Consider the following 23212-nt stretch of genomic DNA (forward strand, 5'->3'; position numbering starts at 1 on the left):
CCTGTGCATATATCATAAGTCAGTGCAGATAGTTGATCCCTATTCTTAAACAGCTTATGTAACTTTAGGATGTTTAATTTGAAGACATTGACTGTTCGTTTATAACCTTTTATTGCATGTAGAAACACTGTTAGCTACTGCTGTATTGCTTTTTATTTGAATAAAATTGTATTTTTTTCCAAATGAAAAAGGAAAAAGAAGATTCAAATTGTATGCAAAAGTGTTTGTTGGTGATGTATAGAATTGTGAAAACAGAAATTTAAAATGAATGAAAAATGAAAAAGATCCAAAGAAATAAAAGAAATTCGAATTTACAATTTTTACTTATTTTATTAGATTTGTTTATTACAGTGTCCTGTATAAATCCGTTTGTCGAGACACATTTCAATGGTCTCTCTCCTTACATATTATTCAAACATCCAAGGAAATAGTATTTTCCAAATATTATTTATCTGAGGAATACATATATGAAACCATATACTATGTTCAAGCAGCGAATGTCGGGTTTTGAAGCTTTGAGATAATCTCGTTCCAAGTTTTTTAAACTTTGTATTTTTATGTTAGTGAAGCAAATGGGGTTGGATGAAAGTATAACATTTAGAGCAAATCCTAATCTAAAAAATTAACTTTAGAATTTTAAATTTGAAGGCAATGGTCAACGATAAACAGTGATTTTATAAAAGACCACATCCGCTGTTTTTCAAAAGAGCAAGTGATTTTTCGCACCCCGCATGGAGCAACCGTCCCCCGCCCAAGCCATCAATTTCATTTTTTTTCTTTCTTTTTTGAGAGTTAACAATTAACATCAATATACAGAGCTATGTGCTTTACTGATAAAACTTTAGGGGATACTAGTATATCACCGAAAGGAAGAGACCAAATTGAGGAGTATCAAAGGAAGAGCAGAATGAAATAAGAGGTCATTAATGAGAGCTAAAATTTTTGATTATGAATTGAACAATCGCACAACTCTGTTCAAATATCTTGAGTAAGAAGAATAATTGAGAGCCGCTGGAGGCTTGTGGTTTCTCTCACTTCCACTAGAGTACCTATATTGAGAGAGTATGGCCACTGGGGTTACCACCTCTGATTGGCTCAGCCATCTTAGGCTAAATGGAGCCCTTAGGACCCAAAAATGGCGGACGCCATAAATTAATGTAATGCAAAATGACTCAAAATGTAGTTTTCTTTGCTTATCGTAACGAGAAATTTACTCAAATGCACTATTGCGACAACTTTACATATTTTTAAGGCTAATCGTGTGCAATTTTTGAGAAAAATTATCTCAGATGTAGTAAGGTTGGCAGCAAGTGCGGCTGGTGATAACCGTCAAAAGTTGGCAATGACCCATCTCCCATCCACAAAAACCAAAACAAAGCACCGCCATTTTTGGGTCCTAAGCCTCTCCATGGAGCCCAGTGGCCATACTCTCTCAATATAGGTACTCTAACTTCCACTCCAAAAAGTTTTAAGGAGCAACGCCGAATAAACCTTCAGGCGTTGCCAGATTTCCTGTTATAAAATAAAAATTCAGCAGGAAGGTTTTAAGTAGTTTTCCTCCGATTCCTCAGACAATTTTGATCGCAATTCAATCGTAAATATCTGAAAATTTCAAGTGAAAGTATGCATAACCTCTCTGCACAATAAATGTTTTAACAGACAAAATTTGGCAACATTCAAATGTTTATACTGCGTTTTTCCTTAGCACGCCGGTGTATCCTTCTTTACTTTTCTGTATCGGAACCGTTATTTCATGGCCGACAAGGAGAGGTTAAATGTTAATTAAAAAGGGATTCACTTGGGCGTTTTTGACAATATTTCTGTTTTCATGTTCGACACTTTCCACTGGACACGGGAAACAGAATCAAGGCGATCGCAGAAAAAAAGAGTCTCAAAACGGTAAGTTTCGAGCTATAACCTACATTATTAGCCTAGAACTCTTAAAGGTGCGCACATGTATGTATTCCTGAAGTTAGTGATAACTGAGAGAAAACGCTAAATTTTTAAAGACAGGAAAATTTCTGAGTATTCGTAAAGTTGGATTGCATTCAGCAAAAAGGAGCCAGCATGATTACGGTGTTTTCAAAATCGAGCAATTCTTCTTTTTATTTTAAAATCACTCAATATAATGTACAGTACTGAAATTTACAAATAGTTTTCCTTTAAAATGAACAATTTTTTGGTGGGAAGCAAAAACTATTTTCTATTCTGGGAGATTTTTTTTAGATAATTATGAAGAAGCAACATTTTTACAACACTGTAATCGCTCTGGTTCCTTTTTGCTAAATGCTATCCAGTTGATGATACCTAAGATAAAAAGCGAAACTTTCAATAACAAGAGAAATTCATGATATTACGTTAAAAACTTACTTTGAAAACGTGGATCTTTTTCTCGCCTGTTTAATCTCCATGTTCCATTTAAGTAAATTAAACATGCGAGGGGGGGGGGTCCCAAGCTTTTAGAATAAGTTTTAAACGGAATATTCCTTAGGAATTCTATTAATTCCTATAAAGTCTGAAAAACTTCATTTTTTAATTTCCCGATTTTTATGAAAAGTGCCTAATCTTCGGGAAAAACTGTGATAATTTTCATGAAAAATTCATCTTGTAAGTACCTACTCGGGTTGAATTCGAATAAGTTTTCACAAATCAAAGATACAACATTGCATTGGTTTGCATTGTGTATGGGATAAAACATGCTGTTTAGTCCAACATGGAACAATTCGTCGCTCCTCCGACATTGGCGGATCCAGCAATTTGGCAACACCGGATTTCCTCCATTTAAACCTATGGAAATGTATCGATTCTTGGAGGGGCCAGGTGCTGACAAGAATCGATTATTTAGTTTAGGTTTAAATGAAAGAAATCCGGTGATGCCAGATTTCTGGATCCGCCTCTGTGCTCCGACGTAAGAGCGTATCTCGATTTCCACATGTGCCCTGTTTTCCATATAACGCTATGCTCATTGGCGGATCCAGGAAATTGGCAACATTGTTTTCTCCCCATTTAAACCTATGGAATTGTATCGATTCTTGGAACGGCCAGATGCTCCGACAAGAATCGATCATTTAACATAGGTTTAAATGGAGGAAACCCGGTGTTGCCAAATTGCTGGATCCGCTTTTGGCTACGCTTCCCAGGGCTCATGTAGAAACAGAGATACGCCTTCACTTCAGAGGAGCGACGAATTCGTCGTTCCCCTCGCGAAAAAACGCAACAACATTACAATGTTGCAAAATTTCCTCTCGCAAATTGCACCTTTACCAGGAGAATGCTAAGATTCTGACTGAATGCTATATTCCTGAATGCTGAATTCCTCAGAATGCTTTCTAGTATTCCTGGCTGAAAATGTCACTGATTTTCTCCAGATCTCATGCAAAATCCGAAAGATTTTGAACAAAAATGGAGATGTTGCATGTGTGAGGAATTTGCGATTTGACTGTTGATTCTTATGTAAAAGTTCGCGAGAAACACGATGGTGCCACTGGTTTCCTCTGAAATCAACTCCCAAGCTCCAAAAAATCTCTCAAAGTGAGGCTAAAATGGAGGGGATATCCCACGCTATCCTGAGAGTCCACCTCTACTTCGAGACAAACTCTCTATGCAAAGATAAGGAGCAAATACATTAGCAGTGATGCCGTGTTTTCAGTTTCGAGTCCCCAAATAAAGTGGCAGCCCTGTCAATGTATTTGCTCCCTATCTTGGCATGAAGAGTTTGTCTTGATGTAGAGGTGAACTCTTAGGATAGCGTGGGATATCCCCTCCATGTCCTCACCTTCAGAGCTTTTTTTGAGCTTGGGAGTTGATTTCAGAGTAAACCAGTGGGACCATCGTGTTTCTCGCCAAATTTTACATGAGAATCAACAGTCAAATCGCAAATTCCTCACACATGCAACATCTCCATTGCACAAGTACATTTATGTGAAAAAAAAAAAAATTAACCGTTATACTCAATTTTGCAACCTTGGAATGAAGTCAAGTTCCTCCGTCCGAGAGTATCCTCGTCTTAAAAATTTCTGAGTCTGCTCAATGATTATCGACAATTATGTGGAAACTGGAGGGAAATCTTCAAGGAGAAATCCGAGTTCGAGGGAAAATTTCGGAAAAAAGACGGAATCTTCGAAGAAACTGATTTTCTCAGTCACATGATCATGATAGTGCCACGATTAAGCGCGACTCTCTGCACTGACAGATTGGAATGTGTAATACAATTATTTTCACTCCCGAGTAGATGGAATTGTATAACCTCTGGATTGAAGGCGGACTGAGTTCCGCGCATTGATTCTCTCTCGTTTGATCTCAGGACCCCGGAGCAACTTGATATGGGCTTGAGGAGCGTTCTTTAAAACGGTAGAAAGGAAAAAAGGAAACCCAATCGATGAGAATATTTTTAAATTTAACGTAAAATTGTATCCCGTTTTATTTTTCTTTAAAACAGTAAAGGACTAAAGGAAACCCTATCGATGAGACTATTATTAAATTTAACATAATCATTGTATCCTGTTATATTTTTCGTGCATTTTTTTCGCTGAGTAGTGTTGAGGGGGAGGGGGATCACATGCTCCACTTTCTTGTAAACAGATTGACCAGATCAAACTAGTTTATCAGTTTTCTCAAGTTCTAAAAGTTAACGATAGCTCTTTAAAATTGAGACTATTGCTCAGTAATACCTTTTGTATGCAAATAAGTACTTTTATGGATGAGTTTGAGATAATACCTAGTGCCTCATTGCGAAATAAAGTCTAATTGAACCGCATTGAAAAAAAGGAACCAAGCCACATCAGCTATTGCCAAATTTAATTGGGCAATTTGTTTTTTTTACAAGAGAACGTTTAAACGGATTCCTTCGAAAAGTTTCAGGAATTTCCTTCGTACTACGCAGAAAATTCACTGAAATTTGCCCAAAAATCCGCACAACTGTTTCCATGTCAAAAAATGAACTGCCAAATTAAATTTGGATATAGCTGATGTAACTTGGCTCCTTTCTGCCTAGCGCGGTCCCATTAATATTTGCCAGATTTGAAATTTCACCACGAAACTAGAGATCTGGGGACAGCTACGGTGAATGTTGATGTTGTTTCCCTTACAGACTTAAAACAGCAGGGCTCGAAAGAGCTAGGGGATCCTGAAATGGTGCTGATTTCAGGTGCCCAGAAAAATGACCTTAACCTGGAGCCCCTTAATGTCGCGAAGGCACCTGATGAGGTCTCCCAGACCAAAGCAGGCGAGAAACCAATCGTTATATCTGTAAGCAACGATAAACAGGTTTTATCCGAAGAAAATCGGATACTACCCAATCCAATTTTGGTCAACGGAGGCAGCGTAGTTGATTTAGACTTTTTGCGCCAAACCTTGTTAGGCAATTCCTCTCTAGGGAAACACTCTGGGACGAGACCTAATTTCAGAACAACCAACGCAACAGTAAGTATTCATGTTAGCTTATCATATTTTTATACAGTTCCCAACATTAACTGTACCGCGTTTAGCAGAAAGGAACCAAGCCACATCAGCTGTTGCCAAAAACCGGGCAATTTAATTTTTTACAAGAGAACGGTTGTACGGATTCCTTGGAAAATTTTGAGGAATTTGCTTCGTACCTACTATGCAGGAAATTCACTGACATTTGCACGAAAATTCGCACAACCATTTACAAGTGAAAAATAGAATTGCTCAATTAAGTTTGGTAATCGCTGATGTGACTTGGTTCTTTTCCGTTTAACCCGGTCCATTTGAAAACAGTCTCCAACACTAGCCTTCCTTATCCTTTTAAAGCGACCCGATAAGCATATTGCAACAAAAAAAATTCAAAAGAATTTCGACGGTGAAACTACCAAACCACGTATCTCGTTTGCGGTGTTTAAAAATCTACGCTCACATTTTATTTTTTTGAAGTAGACCAAATTAATATCATCCCTTGAAATTTTCACAGAATTTTCTCCGCACGAAGAGGAAAAATCACAGAAATTTTCGAGACTGGACGTTAAGTAGATTTTCATTTAAAAAATAAAGTATGACAGGAAGTCTGGGACGTCGCAAACCGAGATACGTGGTTTGGTAGTTTCACCGTCGATTTGTATTTAAATACAGTCACAATTCAATTTTTTACGATGAAATTGCAATATTTATACATCAAATCGATGACCTGAATGCGAAAACGCGTATCTCCATTGGGATATTTCAACATTTTGGCTCTTACTTCATTTTTTTCGAAGAGAAACAAGGCAACTCTATAACTTGAAATCAATCAATAATATTTGGCAAACGAAGATGAAAACTCAAGGAAGTTTTCACGAAATTGCGTTGACTAGTTTTCCGAAAAACAAAATAAAATATGATAGGAAGTCTGCAACGCCGCAAACGGAGATACGTGGTTCGCACTTTGGTTATTGGACTATATTTTGCAATTTGGAACTATAAATTCTAGCTCGGTTTAAAAACGACGTATGTGCCATTAGTTTCCCTACATAAGTGTTTTTCCAGAAGAGCCAGAATTTATAATTCCAAATTGCAAAATACAGTCCTATTGACGTGGTCTATAAGAGCCAATTTCACACGATCAATGAAATGAATTCCTTAAATTTGAAATATGACGATGGGCAAAGTACGAAACGACGTATCTCTGTTGGCGAAGATCCAGTTTTTTTTGGGGGGGGGCGGGAGGGGGAACGTAATTTCTTGAGAACTTTCTTGATTTTTCCTCCATGTTACCAGCATATCGACGGTGAAACTACCAAACCACGTATCTCGGTTTGCGACGTCGCAGACTTCTTGTCATACTTTATTTTTTAAATGAAAAACTACTTAACATCCAGTCTTGAAAATTTCTGTGATTTTTCCTCTTTGGGCGGAGAAAATTCCGTGAAAATTTCAAGGAATGATATTGATTTGGTCTACTTCAAAAAAATAAAATGTGAGCGTAGATTTTTAAACACCGCAAACGAGATACGTGGTTTGGTAGTTTCACCGTCGATATTCTGCATGAATTTCAAGCTACATAGTTGGCTTGCTTCCCTTCGAAAAAATCAAATAGGGGCGCGAATTTTGAAACATTGCAATGAAGATACGTGGTCTCCAACTTTGGCCAAAGATGAGCATTTCACAATGAAAAAAAAAACGGAAAAAAAGAAACACTGAAAAAAAAACTCCGGTCATGAAAGCCGTGCTTAGGGCCTAGATAGACATACCGTCTGCGTCCCGGACTCGGAGGCCGAAAGTTCCGGGCAGGGTCGGACTGGCTCTCATCTGAGGGTATAGACTCTTGGCTGGTTAAAGGGGCGTAAGATCAGAAATGGTGCCCACCGTTGTCCGTGGCTGGGCCGGCCGCGGGCGCGGCACGCACCGAGACAAACTGGCTTTTTCAATTTCAACGATTCAGCTGCACGCACCGTAGTGAACGCGGAATGTGTAAAGTATTCCCGCTGTCTTGCAGGCGTTAATATGCGTTCCATGCGCACCGTAGTGAACGCGGAATGTGTAAAGTATTCCCGCTGTCTTGCAGGCGTTAATATGCGTTCCATGCCGACCACACCGCGTACCGTGTTCGCGTTCGGCGCGATCAGTTTTTAAACTCGTGAAGTCAGCGTGTTTCAACTTGTCGGTGCCATTGGATTACGATCAATTCTGTCATTTAAAATCATTTGATAAAAAAAAAAAAAAAAAAAAAAAAAAAAAAAAAAATGCAATGTAAAATCGAACTGATTTTCTTCTGGTTATTTACGAGCGGTGAACACCATGGTTGCACCATAGACAGATCCAGACACCTCAAACGAGAGGAACGTAAGGAGGAGGGTCCGGGGGGCTTTTCCCAGAAAATTTTTGGAATTTTTAAAGTATCCAATTTGCAGTTTGAGTCAATTTCGTCATGAATAAATGCCGAAAATGAGCGATTTCCCTTCCTCTTTACTCCGTTCCCTCCTTATTTCTTTCTTCGGATCCCTTTGTTCTCCTCCTTCTTGTGCAAACTTGCGAGAGTCATACATATTCACACTTTTCGATTAATCGCGGTGCCGTGGATCCCAATCGCCACCAGCGGCGATTTTTGAAAGTTGGCAATATTGCCCCCCCCCCCCCCCCCCCCCCGAGTTGAATGTATGTAAAACAATCGATTTTTAAATCTATGAATCTATATTTTAAATGGACCGCGTTTAACAGAAAGGAACCAAGCCACATGAGCTATTGCCAAATTTAACTGGGCAATTTAATTTTTTACGAGAGACCGTTTGTGTGGATTCCTCTGAAAATCTTAAGGGATTTGCCTCGTACTATGGAGAAAATCCACTAAAATTTAAACGAAAATCCGCACAACCGTTTTCATGTAAAAAATTAAATTGCCCAATTAAATTTGGCAATAGCTGATGTGGCTTGGTTCCTTTCTGTTTAACGCGGTCCAAATGGAAGATAAAAAGCAGTGGCGTGGCGTGAATTGCGATATATCGATTGTTATGCCTTTAAACCTATGGTAAAGAATCGACTATTAAGGTGTTCGCTGCGAACACCCTGTTTATCGATCCCTTTCCATAGGTTTAAATGGCATAACAATCGATATATCGCAAAGCACGCCACGCCACCGATAAAAAGTGTTGCTAATTTACAGAATCGCCACTGAACATCACTGATAGTCAAAACTCGACTCCGCCGCACAGTGGATCCAGTCAATATAGGAGAGGTCGGGCAAAATTTGGAAACTTTGAAAGCTCATAACTCCATTTATACAAAAATTTGAGGTTCTAAGTGGTTTCATTGGTTTCCTCGTGGAAGTTTCTACTGCAAGCACCCCTTGAAATGTAAAATGTGACAAAATAATAACATCAAAATTTGCAGTTTAAGTCAAAAATTTTATGTCCGACCTCTCTAATTGACTCGATCCACTGCGCGCCGTGCTAAGCACGGGAGAACGCCGTAAAAGCCTTCGACCAAGTAACGACCGCACTGGTTGCTAAATTTTCTCCAGTGAAATTTTTATTTCTTTTAATTTTTTGTAACCAAAAGCTCTTACCTAAATTTTAAATGCTTTGTAGAAGAGAATTCATCAAATCTACAAATGCTCCTTGAGTGTTTATCTCTCCAAATGCACACAATACATTTTAACTTTCAAAGTTTGAAAATTCTGTATCTTTTAACATGCTGCTTCTACGTAGATAAATGCTCCTTGACGGGCTGGAAGTCATTAAAGAAACCACTATAAGATACACGGTTTTGAAAAGAGTTCCTTCCTTCAAAGGCAAATGATTTCTACTTCATTTTGCAATTAGGAACTACAACTTCTGGCTCAGTTTAGAAACAACGTATGTATCATTAGTTTCCCCATGGACATACGTGTTTTTACCGATTAGTCAGAAATTATAGTTCCTAATTGCAAAATGTCGTTCATTTTGTCTAAAATCAGCGAAATGAAGATGTATTTCAATCCAAGTAAAAATATTTGGTTGTTTGCCGCGGCATTTGACAAAATGCTTGATTTGACTATTTGCCTGTGACACATACCGACGGTGAAACTACCAAACCACGTATCTCGTTTGCGGTGTTTGAAAATCTACGCTCGCATTTTATTTTTTTGAAGTAGACCAAATCAATATCATTCCTTGAAATTTTCACAGAATTTTCTCCGCACGAAGAGGAAAAATCACAGAAATTTTCAAGACTGGACGTTAAGTGGTTTTTCATTTAAAAAATAAAGTATGACAGGAAGTCTGCGACGTCGCAAACCGAGATACGTGGTTTGGTAGTTTCGCCGTCGATACGCAAGCACCTTCGCACAGACCTACCGTCGCTCCTTTGACGTAAGGGCTTATCTAGATTTCCACGTGAACCCTGCTGTCCATATAACTCCCTGCTTTACAGGGCTTATGTGGAAATCGAGATACGCCCTTACGTCAGACGAACGACGATTTCAAGCCATAAAAAGTTTTTTATCTTTTCGAAAAGGTAAAATAGGAGCGAAACTTTCGTTACACCGCGATAGAGATACGCGGTTCAGCACCCTTGCTGTTTATTCTTACACATCAGAAGCACTTCGTATTTTTAACCCAGATAAGCTGTGTGTGTAGTTATGCTGGTATGGACATGTGCAAAGAATGTCGGAGGAGAGGTTGCCCAAACAAGTTTTGGATTGGGTACCACCTGGGAAGAGGCGACGGGGACGTCCCGTAAAGGGTTGGCGGCAGGGCGTTGACGAAGAGATGTTGCGGTGTCAGTTGCCCGATAACCTCTGGGAAGACAGGCATATGTGGCGTTTGGGTGTCGTAGAACGCCAGAGTGCGTTATAAAGCGACTTTATATATATATATAAGCTGGGTCTGCCCAATCAATCATGCATCAACCTTGCTGCTCGTCAATAGCGGGAATGTTGTCCAGCGGCGAGGCCTGAGTGACCGATTATCGATATTTCCCCATTTGAAGCTGTGGTACAGAATCGATCATTGAGGTGTTCGTCGCGAACACCCTGCTTATCGATCCTTTTCATAGGTTTAAATAGCAGATCAATCGATGTATCGCAAAGCATGCCATGCCATTGGTTTTGTTCTACTCGCTCTACACTCTGCGTCTTTGTGTCGATGACGAACGCTTTAAATTTCATAATGGACCACTCGACAAGGTATGAATTAAAGCAATCTGTTACATGTTTCTTTACAAAATTTCTCCACAAAATTTCACGAAAAACACGATTCACACGACAAAAATTACTGAAACCAACTCTTAACAAAGATATAAACGTTTTTATTACACATTGGTTACGAGGAATTTGAACTGCCCGCTCTAAAGAAACTCAAAGCTCTACGTGAGTCAAATCGCGCACTACAACGGTTTCAGCAAGCTTCTCAATCGAACAATGTTCATTTCCCACCATGTGTTGTTCAAACTATAAGCAATTTGCTACAGCTGAGTCAAAGTGTCAAGATTGAAGTTGCCAGACTTTTATATCTCAGAGACTGTCATGATAACGTTTAGCGCGCGATGTGAATCACGTAGAGCATTGAGTTTTCATGAGCGGGTGGTTTGAATTCACGCATCAAAAATCATTAAATATCTTCGTAAAGAGTCGATTTCGATAATTTTTGGTGTGCGCATCGTGTTTTACGTAAAATTTTGGTTGAAAAATATGTATCAGAATGCTTAAATTCGTACCTTGTCTAGTGGTCCATTGACAACGCATGCGAGTCGGACATATTTCTTTGTGCCTTCCCTTCTCATTTGTTTACTCCGACCATAGTTGCGAACTTCAGGGTCTGTCGTGTCTTCCGCGTCTTCTATGCACGTCTTATCTACCAGTCGGTGAGATTCAAGCTAGTAAGCCAATGTAGAAGTAAAAGGATTAATAATCAAATACGCTTTTTCTAGTGTTGAGTGTTCACTAATTACATCACAAACAGTGTGTTTTTTTTTTAAAAGTCGGAAATTTAAAAAAAAAATTAATAATTTACCACAAGGTTGTCCACTTAACAGAATGTATCGATGAAGGTCTGATGGATTTTTGGCTTTTTACTCTCGCCATACAGGTACTCTACCCAAAACAACCGTGAAAAAAGCCTGGCACAGGTGGTCTGAGACACCCTGTATTAAAAAAATGAAATATAAAGTAGACACACCTCAATAAATACTTTTGCGTTAAATGAAAAAAAGATTCGTGTAAATTTTCAGTTTTGTGGTAAAAAAAAAAACATTGTAGTCCACAAGAAAAATTTGCTGGTTTTGAGGTAACTAACCTAGTACACCAACTAAGTGTCACCACGCCACGAACTATATCACAATTTTACAAGGTGCGCACAACAGTATAGTCCAGTTCAACTCAATGGTGAAATTACCAAGTCATGGATCTCTATACGGCACCTAAGTTCTTGATATTTCCATTTTTATTTTATCTTTTCAAGAGATTATACTATTTGAAATTTTTCTGCGAAGTTTTCATTGAATACTGCTGAGATAACGAAGGAAAACCAAACAAAATTTGGTGCAAAAATATGTGTGGCATCAGCACACATAACCGCAAGTGCACTTGCACTATGGATGGTCGTGTTGCAATTGTTGCGTGCACGAGCATTTGAAGGCGCTTCAGCTTTTCTTATGCTCTTCGCTCGCAGTGCAAAAATCAGAACGATGGCATGACGCGGCGCACAGTGGATCGAGTCAATAGAAGAGGTCGGACAAAATTTGGATACTTTAAACGCGTTTATACAAAACTTTGAGATTCTAAAAGTGATTCCATTGGTTTTCTCGTGAAATTTTCTTTTTAAGACACCCCTTGAAATTTAAAATGTGACGAAAGAAGCATCAGTGCAGATGCAGTTTTAGTAAACAAAATCTTGCCCGACCTCTCCCATTGATTCGACCCACTGTGCGGCGAAGCTTCCATGAGTCCTTCCTTCAAATGCTGTGATTATAGAAGTACTGAATCATTACCAAATAGTTATTCTTTATCGTTCATTTCATTATTTTTTATTTTTTTTTTTATTTTTTATTTTTATTATTTTTACTTTTTATTTTGTTTTTATCTGAATTTTTTATTTCATTTTTGTAAAGATTCTACCACTAAACAGAGTAGGAAATTGAAATGGATTGATTTCATCAAAAATAAACCAATTTTTTTGGAAACGTTTTGCTCTTTAGTTGCTTGGAAGAACCCCACGAGTATCACAACGCAGACCGTTTCATTATCTTAATTGCTTTCACCGATAAAAGGAATTTGGGAGGGAGCCAACTGAGCATGCATATGGTTTCTGTCTTAATATCGATTTGAATTTTTTTTTTGGATTCAAGAGACGGAACCCGATTAATAAATTTTTTTGAAAAAATCATTATTTTTATGGCCACTTCGGAAAATTGAAAGGATAGGGGCCACGGATGTAAGGCACATCGATGGCCCAAGTGCAAAACCACGTACCTCCGTTTGCGACGTTGCAGACTTCCTGCCTTAATCTATTTTATCTTCGGAAAACGAAAGGATTTAATTTTTTTCAATCCTCTTTGATTTTTTTTGGATTTTTCTTCTCTGTTAGCAGCATATTCTGTGTGAATTCCAAGCTATGAAGTTGACTCGTCTCTCTTTGAAAAAATCAAATAGGGGCAGAATTTTTGAGACACAACAATGTAGATACGTGGTTTTTTACTCTGGCCATAGACACCCAACTTCAAGATTACACTGTGGACAGTTCCAGATCATCCCTAACTTTCTAACTGATTAACTAAATTCATTGAAGATTGGCATCGATGCACCACTGGTACGTATTAAAGTTCCTCAAAGATCTTTGGCCCAGACTCAAAGTTGGTGCGGTAGGGACCATTAGTGGGAGGCACACAAGAGGACCTTTCCAACCGAACGCCATATCGATGGCCAAAAACGCAATACCACGTATCACCATTTACAACGTTGCAGACTTCCTGACATACTTCATATTTACTTTGGAGAGCAAGTCAACGTAATTTCTTAAAAAAATTCGTGGACTTTTCTTCACTGAAAGCAAAATATTCTGTGCTAATTTCAAGTTGTTCAGTTGGCTCTATTTCCTTTAGAACAATGAAATAAAAGCCGACATTTTGAAATATCGCAATGGAGATACGTGATTTCGCACTTTGGTCACTTGAATTTGTTTTTTCTCTAATTAGCATATTTTTAATTTCATCTGTTTTTTTACTTATTTTTTTTTTACTTTCTTAATTTGTTTTCCTACATCCTTTACTGTTTCCTGTTGAATATTTCCCATGTCTATTACTTCTGTATTTTTTGACAATTAAGGTTGCTATAAAAAAAAAATGCTCATATCAACGCCGCAAAGATTGTGCACTCTCTTCTATTTACAAGCATACATCAGACAGTTACTTCCGAGCATTCTGGCTGTCTTTGTTATTGAAATTCATGGCAAACGTGTTTCGCCCTCCATGTGGGACTTCTTCCGTGCCGACATTGAGACTTACACTAAAGTAGTAAGTGCAAGTGTGTAAGTGTGTAAAGTGTATAGTAGTAAGTAGTGTAAGTTTTAATGTCGGCACTGAAGAAGCCCCATATATTATGGGGGGCGCAACGCGTTTGCAATGAATTTCAATAACAAAGGAAGCCAGAATACTCGTTAGTAACTGTATGATTATTATCATACTGGCGAGTTCAACGTTTATTTCAAGTATACATCTTTTACGTCGTACATTTCTCTGCCAAAATATTCAAAATAATTGACAGAAAATTTGAAGCATATTGCAGAATTGGGCCTATAATTCTCTGCCAGGATTATAGTTAAAATTATGCATAATATTTGCAACGTTGGAATTCGTATAAACTGTTTGGTTGAAAAGGTCCTCTCGGATCCCTTCAAGATCGCATATAAGGCAGTTTCCAACTATCTGCGACCTCTAATAAAGTAATTCTTTAAAGCCATAGGAGATCATCAAATTCTGGTTAAACTTATCAAAAGTTTGGTGGTTTCTCTCTATGTTTGGATCAGAGTTTTACTATATTTTATTAAGATCTTATTAAATATTTCGACAGTGAAACTACCAAACCACGTATCTCGTTTGCGGTGTTTAAAAATCTACGCTCACATTTTATTTTTTTGAAGTAGACCAAATCAATATCATTCCTTGAAATTTTCACGGAATTTTCTCCGCACAAAGAGGAAAAATCACAGAAATTTTCAAGACTGGATATTAAGTAGTTTTTCATTTAAAAAATAAATTATGACAGGAGGAAGTCTGCGACGTCGCAAACTGAGATACGTGGTTTGGTAGTTTCACCGTCGATTTGGTATTTCATGCGTGGTCTTTAAAGACAATCTGGTACGAACTTGGTACCAACATTTTTCCATGTTGGTGCCATGTCGATCATTGTTGGTAAATTTGACTAATTTCGTACCATGTTGATAAAACGTTGGCGTCCACATCGCACCTTCTTTTTTCATCATCATGGTCGTCTTTTGTAGAGGACGATAGCCGATAGGCCACCTCTACTCGCCAAGCACTGGCATCGACCGATTTAATCGATGAATTGACCGGTAGTCAGTCTGGTAAATCTCCAAAAATTTGGTCACTCCAAAGTCGAGAGTCGGAAGGCTATAATTATTACAAGAAGGAAATAAATAAAGTGAAATCATTTGACAAAATCTTGCATGTAATCAGTTAACTAAAATACATTTAACGTTAAACTTACGTTCTAGAGGCTTTCCCTAAATACTTTACTGTTAAAATTCAATGTGGCGTCACGAGGTAATAGACATTACATATATGCAATGCCCATATGCAACCCACAAACTATCCAAGGCTGTGCAAACCTAACGCTATGGTTCCCGAGATAAGTGGCATTCTTATTCTCTATCTTGGTATCTCCCTATCTAGTTACTCTACTTGAATCCCTTATTTCAGAAATGGCGCGATCGAAATCCAGAGACCGGATAAAAAGTGGAAGGAATACAAAATTAGGATAACAGGAGAAAAGAACATTCCCTGAAAGTCCTAACTTTGATGAAATCTGGCTCTGATGTGAATCAAATGGTGACAGTAAGTTGAGCTTTTTTGAAGGAGCATTTTCATTTTTTCTTTTTTAACTGCCTAATACCCATCGTAAGCCAAAAATATTCGTGCATTTTTTAAAAAAGATAAATTCGTACTATCGGTGAAATGCATGATGCTATAAAAGTTGAAGGCAACACAAGTTTCATGGCTTAAATTAATGTCTGTATGTGGGCTTCTCTCTCTCTCTCTCTCTCTCTCAGAACATCGTATTTAACAGAAACACTATTTCCTGACGTTCAAACTTTTACCACTTCAACCTAATGAAAATTTCCGAAGTTCGGGGAAAATTTTGGCCTCATTGATACACACTAGAATAACAAAGACAAAGAACAGTCATCATGCTTAGTTTTTATCAGTTACATTTTTTATTGGAAAAATCGTTCCCCGTGCAATAGTGCCCTTTCTGTATAATGGGATTCAAAAGCAACCTTTTTTCCTTGGATCGCATTTGGCAAAAAAAAGAAAAAGCGCGATTAGAGCGCTTTCAAAACTGTGCAACTTCTTTCCTACTCAAAATGCTCAATATATACACTGCATTAAAACTTACACAATAATTTTCCTTCAAAATTAACAGTTTTTTGGTGGGAAGTAAAAACTATTGCTATTCTGAGAGATTTTTTAATTATGAAGAAACAACATTTTTACAACACTGTAATCGCGGCGGTTTCTTTTTGCTAAACGCGATCCATTTCACCATTGATCAGTGGCGTGGCATGAATAATCGATTATCGATAACTCGCCATTTGGAGCTATGGTAAAGAATCGATTATTGAGGTGTTCGCTGCGAACACCCTGATAATCGATCTTTTTTCATAGGTTTAAATGGCATAACGATCGATATATCGCAATTCACGCCACGCCACTGCCATTGATCCTCTCTCGGACGATTATGACCAGTGCAAGGTACAGCCACTAAATTAAAATAACCCCAAAGGGTTGCGGAGTGCTATGAATTTGAGTTCCCGCTCCAATATAGTGTAGGGGGATTCAGGTGAGGAGGGTGCACTTCTTACAGCCTCATCCTTAATCCTCGCCAGTTCCATGCCGACACCGGCGTCCGGAATTTCATCACCCCGGGGACAAACGTCCTGCTTCCACTCCAAGAGCGATTCGGTGAGCTGCTGCTCGGGTGATACCGCCCCTTGACTCCTTATCAACCTCTCCTCTTCGCAAAGCTCCCTTCTCCACTGCGCAAGTTTCGCTCTAATTTTAATTTCCGAGTCGTCTACATACCTGCCGGTGCGGGACCCTAGTCTTAGTTGTCTTGGGGATCTTCGGGGGGACCTCGGAGACTCCGGGGACTCCGGAGGTGAAGACATCCTGGCTTTTCCCCTTGCTCTTTCGTCGGGTCTCCGTTGGCCGGCCCCAGGGCCAAACTCGAGCACGGGGGGACTACCTGAGGCCCCAGAGGGTTGACCATGATCTCTCGAACGAGTCGGCCTCGGGGGCGATTTCTGTCCTGACTTTGGGGGGTTTCTACGCCTCGGGGACTGCGTCGAGGGTTCTTTGCCCCTCCTCCAGGGCGGCGAGTCTCTGACCTCTCTTGGGGGGACTTGCAGCGCTGACGGGGTCTCGGGTGGTGTATGCCATGGTGTAATGTCCGGAGATATCTTCTCACACAAGTCCTTCATCCATTGCTGAATTAGGGCCTCATGGAGCCTCCGATCTCTCTGCTTGCAAATTTCGTCGTCGAGTGTTATGGGGGTCCAGTTCGGACTTAAAGTTAGTTCGAGAGGTCCCGGGCGATCCGGTGACATTTCCGGGTAGGAGTCGTAAGCACCTCCACGGTTTCTGTATTTTCGTGCTCTACTGCCACTGGAACTAGAGGCAACGGGAATATACGAGTGTCGTTAAAGAAGTAAGTTCACGATTTCTTTCTTCCTAATGTAAGGTAGAGGTAACGGAGGAGATAGTTCCTTTATGCAAAATGTAGCTCACTTGGGCGTATTGGAATCAGTGAGTTCGGAAACACATCAACTCGGGTTTTCTTCGATTTTCTGTTTTTTTTACGGTTTAGTAACACTTATGGATAGAAGCATCTGCACCTAAAAGTAAATTTCGAAATTGCAATCGGAAGTGCTCGAAACAGCGACGGGAGAAGGGAAGAATCGAAGTATCTCATTGGAAATACCAGTTTTTAGCCATTTCAAGGGAAACGGGTGACCATCCGATCTTGCGGTTGTCTTTTTTCGGTTCAGTATACCTTGTACCAACAAGTTATATAAATATTCAAGCGTTATTCAGGTCGAAATATATAAATTTTTCTTGGCAGACAATGAAAAATCAGTATCTGAAAGTCGGTGAGAACGAAAACACACCAACTCGGAAATTTGTAAACGCTTAATTCTCTGTCATCAAACATGGTGTATCGATTTCAATTTGGTGCTTTACAAAGTCTCTAAGTACTTGTCCTTTATCACGAAAAAGGTTTTTCTTAAACTAACTTCTTCGTCAGCTGCGCAGTTTTAGGCGTTTCCTGAACAATTTTTTTCCCCCGAGTTGGTGTGTTTTCGAACTCACTGATTCAGTTCCTTTATGCAAAATGGACCACATTTTGCAATTAGAACTATAAATTCCGGCCCGGTTTAAAAACAAAGTATGTGCCATTAGTTTCCCCTATGCACATAAGTGTTTTTTTCACATGAGCCAGACTTTATAGGTCCAAATTGCAAAATGCAGTCCAAATGTTGCTCACTTGGACGTATTTATGCGAGAGGGAACTGGAGACGTGTGGGAATGATTGGGTGTGCTCGTGCAAGCTCCGTAAGAAACGATGTGAAAGTGGGCGCGAACCTTTTGGCAAAATGGAAAATTGGGAACTGGCATCAATTCAACAGGAACTAAGCAGCAAAATATGCTAACTCATGAGCCGTGGACTTGTAACAACAGCATTACGGACAGGGCTCATCAGTTAAAGAGCGTCCGCGTAGTCAACGCTAACGTCACTGGCGCTTTATACTTCCCATTTATTCTTACGGCCGTCAACTTACGAGCACACTCCTAGTTCCCACCCGGCTCTGGTTCCTTTTAGAATGAAGACTTTAATTTATCAGTCTCGCCATCAAGATTCATCGTATCGAACCTTACCGATCGGGAAAAACCGCGATGAAACTAATCATTGCTAGAGTCCCTTTAAACTAAGAGTAAAGACAACGCGAATCCATTTCTGATCTGTTCCCGTATTTTAGGCCTTCACAGTGTCACAAACAGGAATAAAGATTACATTTTCACTGATTGCAAAGATTATAAACTGAAATGGACCGGGGGATTGGGGGCACGGCAGGGAGCATATGGAATGGGAGAGAGAACAGAGATAGAAATTCGGGAAAGAGTTGATCAAAGATTACAAAAACTGTCCGTTTTGTGTAATCTTTATTCCCGTTCGTGACATCCATAAACAGCGTTGTCTCGACTCTCTCTACATATAAAGGGACTCTGACTGAGGCATGCACCGAAGGGAACGCTGGGCTTTTGATAGTAGGTGCCAATTTAATCAAGGCTAAGTCCGGTAATTGTTTTCTTTGTACCTACCGCTTTTACGAGAAATCGAAATTCAGGCGCTGGGTGCAGGAAGGACATTTTTTGGTTAAGCTGTCGCAGAATCTCCGCCAACATTTCATCCATTATGATTTAGAAATATTTATAGAATTTGTTTAAAATGTTGCTGAATTTTGTTTATGATTTTGCAATGTTAAAAACAAAGAACGTCAGAATGTTCACCCAATAGTTTCTTCTCTAAAATATATTTTAGCAGTACAGATTCTACAGCACAGCGACTGAGAAATGCATGCTCTTTCTGCACCCAGCACCTCAATTTTCCTCAAAAAACGCGCTTTTTATTTCCAGGAAAATGTGTGCGTGATAGAACAAAATCAAGGTCATTTTCAGATTCAGTGGCCAATAATACATGCATGAACACAATGAACACATGTCTCCGACACACATGTTCAATGTTCATATCCGAGAACTTAAAATTCCGATATTCAAAATCAGCGAACATTGTGATACAGTGTTTGAAAGGTAGTAGCACTGAATATATTAGTATTTGGAGTGTAGCCGAGTGCTAGAAATAATGTAAAATTGTCTTTAAAAAACTTACATTTTATTAACAAACTAATTATTCAGAGTGTTTTGATCTAATAGCTTGTTATCAATTGTTACCATCAATGAAATCTGTTACCTTGTTTGAAATTAAATTATGGGCTTAGTGATATTGATTTTGTGACCCTGACGATGAACCGTTTGCTTCGAAAAGCTTCGGTCTAAGTTCGTTGATAAAATGTAAGTTTTTTAAAGAAAATTTTACATTATTTCTAGCACTCGGCTACACTCCAAATACCAATTCCGATGTTTTCGCGGTCGTCGATGAATTGTTAATACTTGACGCCTCCTGGCTACTTCACGGTCCAACCTAGAGTTCCTTGATAGAGGGAGCATCGCCATGTCTCCCGAAATAGCGAAAAAAGTAGTAGGTGTCAAATTTTCGAAATCGAGTTTTCTTCAAAACTCGTCCAATCTCTTTTAGATGAAATCACTGAGATAGCTCAAACGGCAAAATTCATCTTAATTTTATAAACACGAGACATATGAGAAAGCCGTAAGTGCGCAAAAAATGACGTAGTTATAGGCAAACCAGCAGTAAGTGACAACATTCCTCCAGAGAACCATTGATAATAGTGCTTCCAAGTGAAGTGCCGCCCTCCTCTGCCAATTTCTAACCTGAAAATGAGTTCGTTTTGTGTCCAAAACGCAACCACAAAAAAGTATGCATGAAGTACCACTTACGGCTGTCTTGCGTAACACTAGCCTAGCATGAAAATGACCCTTTTTATGTAATTGAAATGATATCTATCGATTACTAATCACCCAAACGATTTCTAGGAGTCCTTCGGATGATTAGTGGCAATTTGACAACAGGCGGAAACCTCTTTCAATAAAATTTTCCGGTCCGACGCTTCTGAGCCCGTTTCCTCGAGACTTCATTTTTACACTTACTGCTCTCTTCGCTCACGGAAGATGTGGCTATGAGTTTTGATTGGCTCCTCCACCGTGAGCTTCACAGAGCTTAGGCTCCAAAAATGGCGGACTCTGTGAGTAAATACCCTGGTAAAAATCGGCGATAGGAGCTGCGTTTCAAAATACCATAGGAGTTCTTATAGCCGACTGAAGAGGGCGATAGAAAATCATATAGCTCGCTGTAGAAAGTGGAAGAAATCATACGGCCGGGCTACACGAAGCGATAAAAAATTACACAGCCGGGCTATAGTTCCTACCGCCGGGCTTTACACTTTATCGCCGGGCTGTTGCTTTTTCGCCATCGGCTAATAAAAGGCTATAAGAAATTGAGTAGAAATTCTTGTGCTTTGTAAATCCTTAAGCTTGTACGGAATCACCTTAACATTAACAAAACGGACATTATATTTTCCTTTACTATATAATTTTTTTCATTGATTAAAATGAGAATAATCCATACAGAGTGTGCAAACATTTCAAAGTCATGAGTTGAAAAACGCTGACTCCGCGAGATTAAATATTAGAGCCTAACATGAAGCGGAGCGCCGACGCACCGGCGCCTACAAACCTAACAGGGATACTTCACGCATTGCACAATGCGTGAAGTATCCCTGTTAGGTTTGCAGGCGCCAATGCGCGTTCAGCGCTGGCTGCCCGCCCGCCGCGCCGCGTCGCAGCGTACCGCGGCGCTTGAAGCAACTATTTCACACCAGAGGTATTGCACAGTATCATACGAAATTGAAGGCGCTCCAACATATTAGGAATGTCAGGCATCCTTCAAAAGAACGAAGCTTTCCTCGCAAAATAAATCAAGATACTGCGGCCCAAAAAGAGAGCGGTAGTCCAAAAACTCACTAAGTCCTAGCATCCGTAATTAGTAATGTTCAGCATACACTTTATCGCCAGGCTGTTGCTTAATCGCCATCGGCTGTAAAAGGCTATAAGAAATTGTGTTGCCGGCTATAGAAGCTATTGGAAATCTTACAGCCGGCTGCAGGTCAATGGTATTTTGGAACATAGATTCTACTGCTAATTTTTACCAAGGTATACACAAAACGGCTTGAAACTTACTTTTATTTGCATATCGCAACGAAAACTTTACTCAAATACATATCACGACGAATTTACAGAGTTTCACGGCTGATCGTGTTCTACTTTTGAGTAAAATCATACTGGATGCAGTTAGGTTGGCAGCAAGTGCGGTTGGTGATAACCGTCAAAAGTCGGCAATGACCTCCCTCCAATCCTCAAAAGCCGAAACAAATAAGAGCCGCTGTATTTGGGTCCTAAAGCTCCCATGGAAGCTAGAGGGGCGTCATGTGTATACCCTCTCTATCAAGGAAGGTATTCTAGTCCAATCCCCTGAGAAGCTTTGCGCGCCAAGCTTAGTGCGTTACGCGTTACAATGGAGATGTTGCATGTGTGAGGAATTTGCGATTTGGCTATTGATTCTTACGTAAAAGTTCGCTAGAAACACGATGAAGCCACTGGTTTTCTCTGAAAGCTCTTAAATTGAGACCAAAATGGAGGGAATATCCCACGCTATCCTGAGAGTCCACCTCTACATCAAGACAAACTCTCCATGCAAAGATAGGGAGCAAATGCATTAGCAAGGTTGCCGTGTTCTCAGTTTTGGAGTCCCCAAATAAAGTGGCAGTCCTATCAATGTATTTGCTCCCTATCTTGGCATGGAGAGTTTGTCTTGATGTAGAGGTGGACTCTCAGGGTAGGGTGGGATACCTCCTCCATTTTGGCCTTAACTTGAGAGCTTTTTTTGAGCTTGGGAGTTGATTTCAGAGAAAACCAGTGGCACCATCGTGTTTCTCACGAACTTTTACATAAGAGTCAACAGTCAAATTGCAAATTCCTCACACATGCAACATCTCCATTGTGACTTTATATTATAGAGATGCACAAAATCAAAATGATCGCAAATGCACACAATGCATCGCAAATGTTGGCATGATTTTTTACTGCGGTGTGCCATGGAATCTGTTGTTAAATCTGTAGAGCTATATTCCCTTAAAACACAAGTATTGCCATACCTGCTTCCATTCCTAGATCCTCCTACATGAAAGACCCTCTTCGCCTTACCTGCCACTTTTCCAGCCTGTATATAGGACAGAAAAGTAATAGTCTCAAAGATAGAAGCTTTTTCATTGGATAAATATTAGTCCGAGCTGATCACTCAGAATTTCGTGTTTCCTCTCCAGCATGACTGATGTTGGTCAGTCATACTCTTGTGAAAAACTAAATTTGTTCACTCGATTTTGCAACCTTGCGATGGAGTTACGGTTCCCTGTCTAGGAAACAATGGGTGCTTTATTCATATCGGAGACTTCGCGACATACTTCATTTTTTAGGTGGAAATCCAATCAACATAATTTCTTCGACGATGCTGTGACTTTTTTCTTCATGACCAAAATTCAAGAAACAAGGTCGACTCGCTTCCTTTTGAAGAGTAAGACAGAGACAGAAACTGTAATGAGACACGTAGTCTCTAAGTTTAGTCATGGATATGACGAAAAATATTAGTCGCACATTTATGACAGAACGTAAAACTAGGGGCTATACAGGGTGTCCCAAAAGTCCCTTCCACCCCCTCTAAAATTTCACCTAATTAATATTTTGAAACGAAACTTTGGGGATGCTCATCGATCAATGTTAGCTACTTTTGGGGCCCCCCAAAATTTTCGGGCCCTCCCGT

This window comes from Bemisia tabaci, chromosome 7 (genome assembly GCF_918797505.1).
Source record: "Bemisia tabaci chromosome 7, PGI_BMITA_v3".
Taxonomy (NCBI): Eukaryota; Metazoa; Arthropoda; class Insecta; order Hemiptera; family Aleyrodidae; genus Bemisia; species Bemisia tabaci.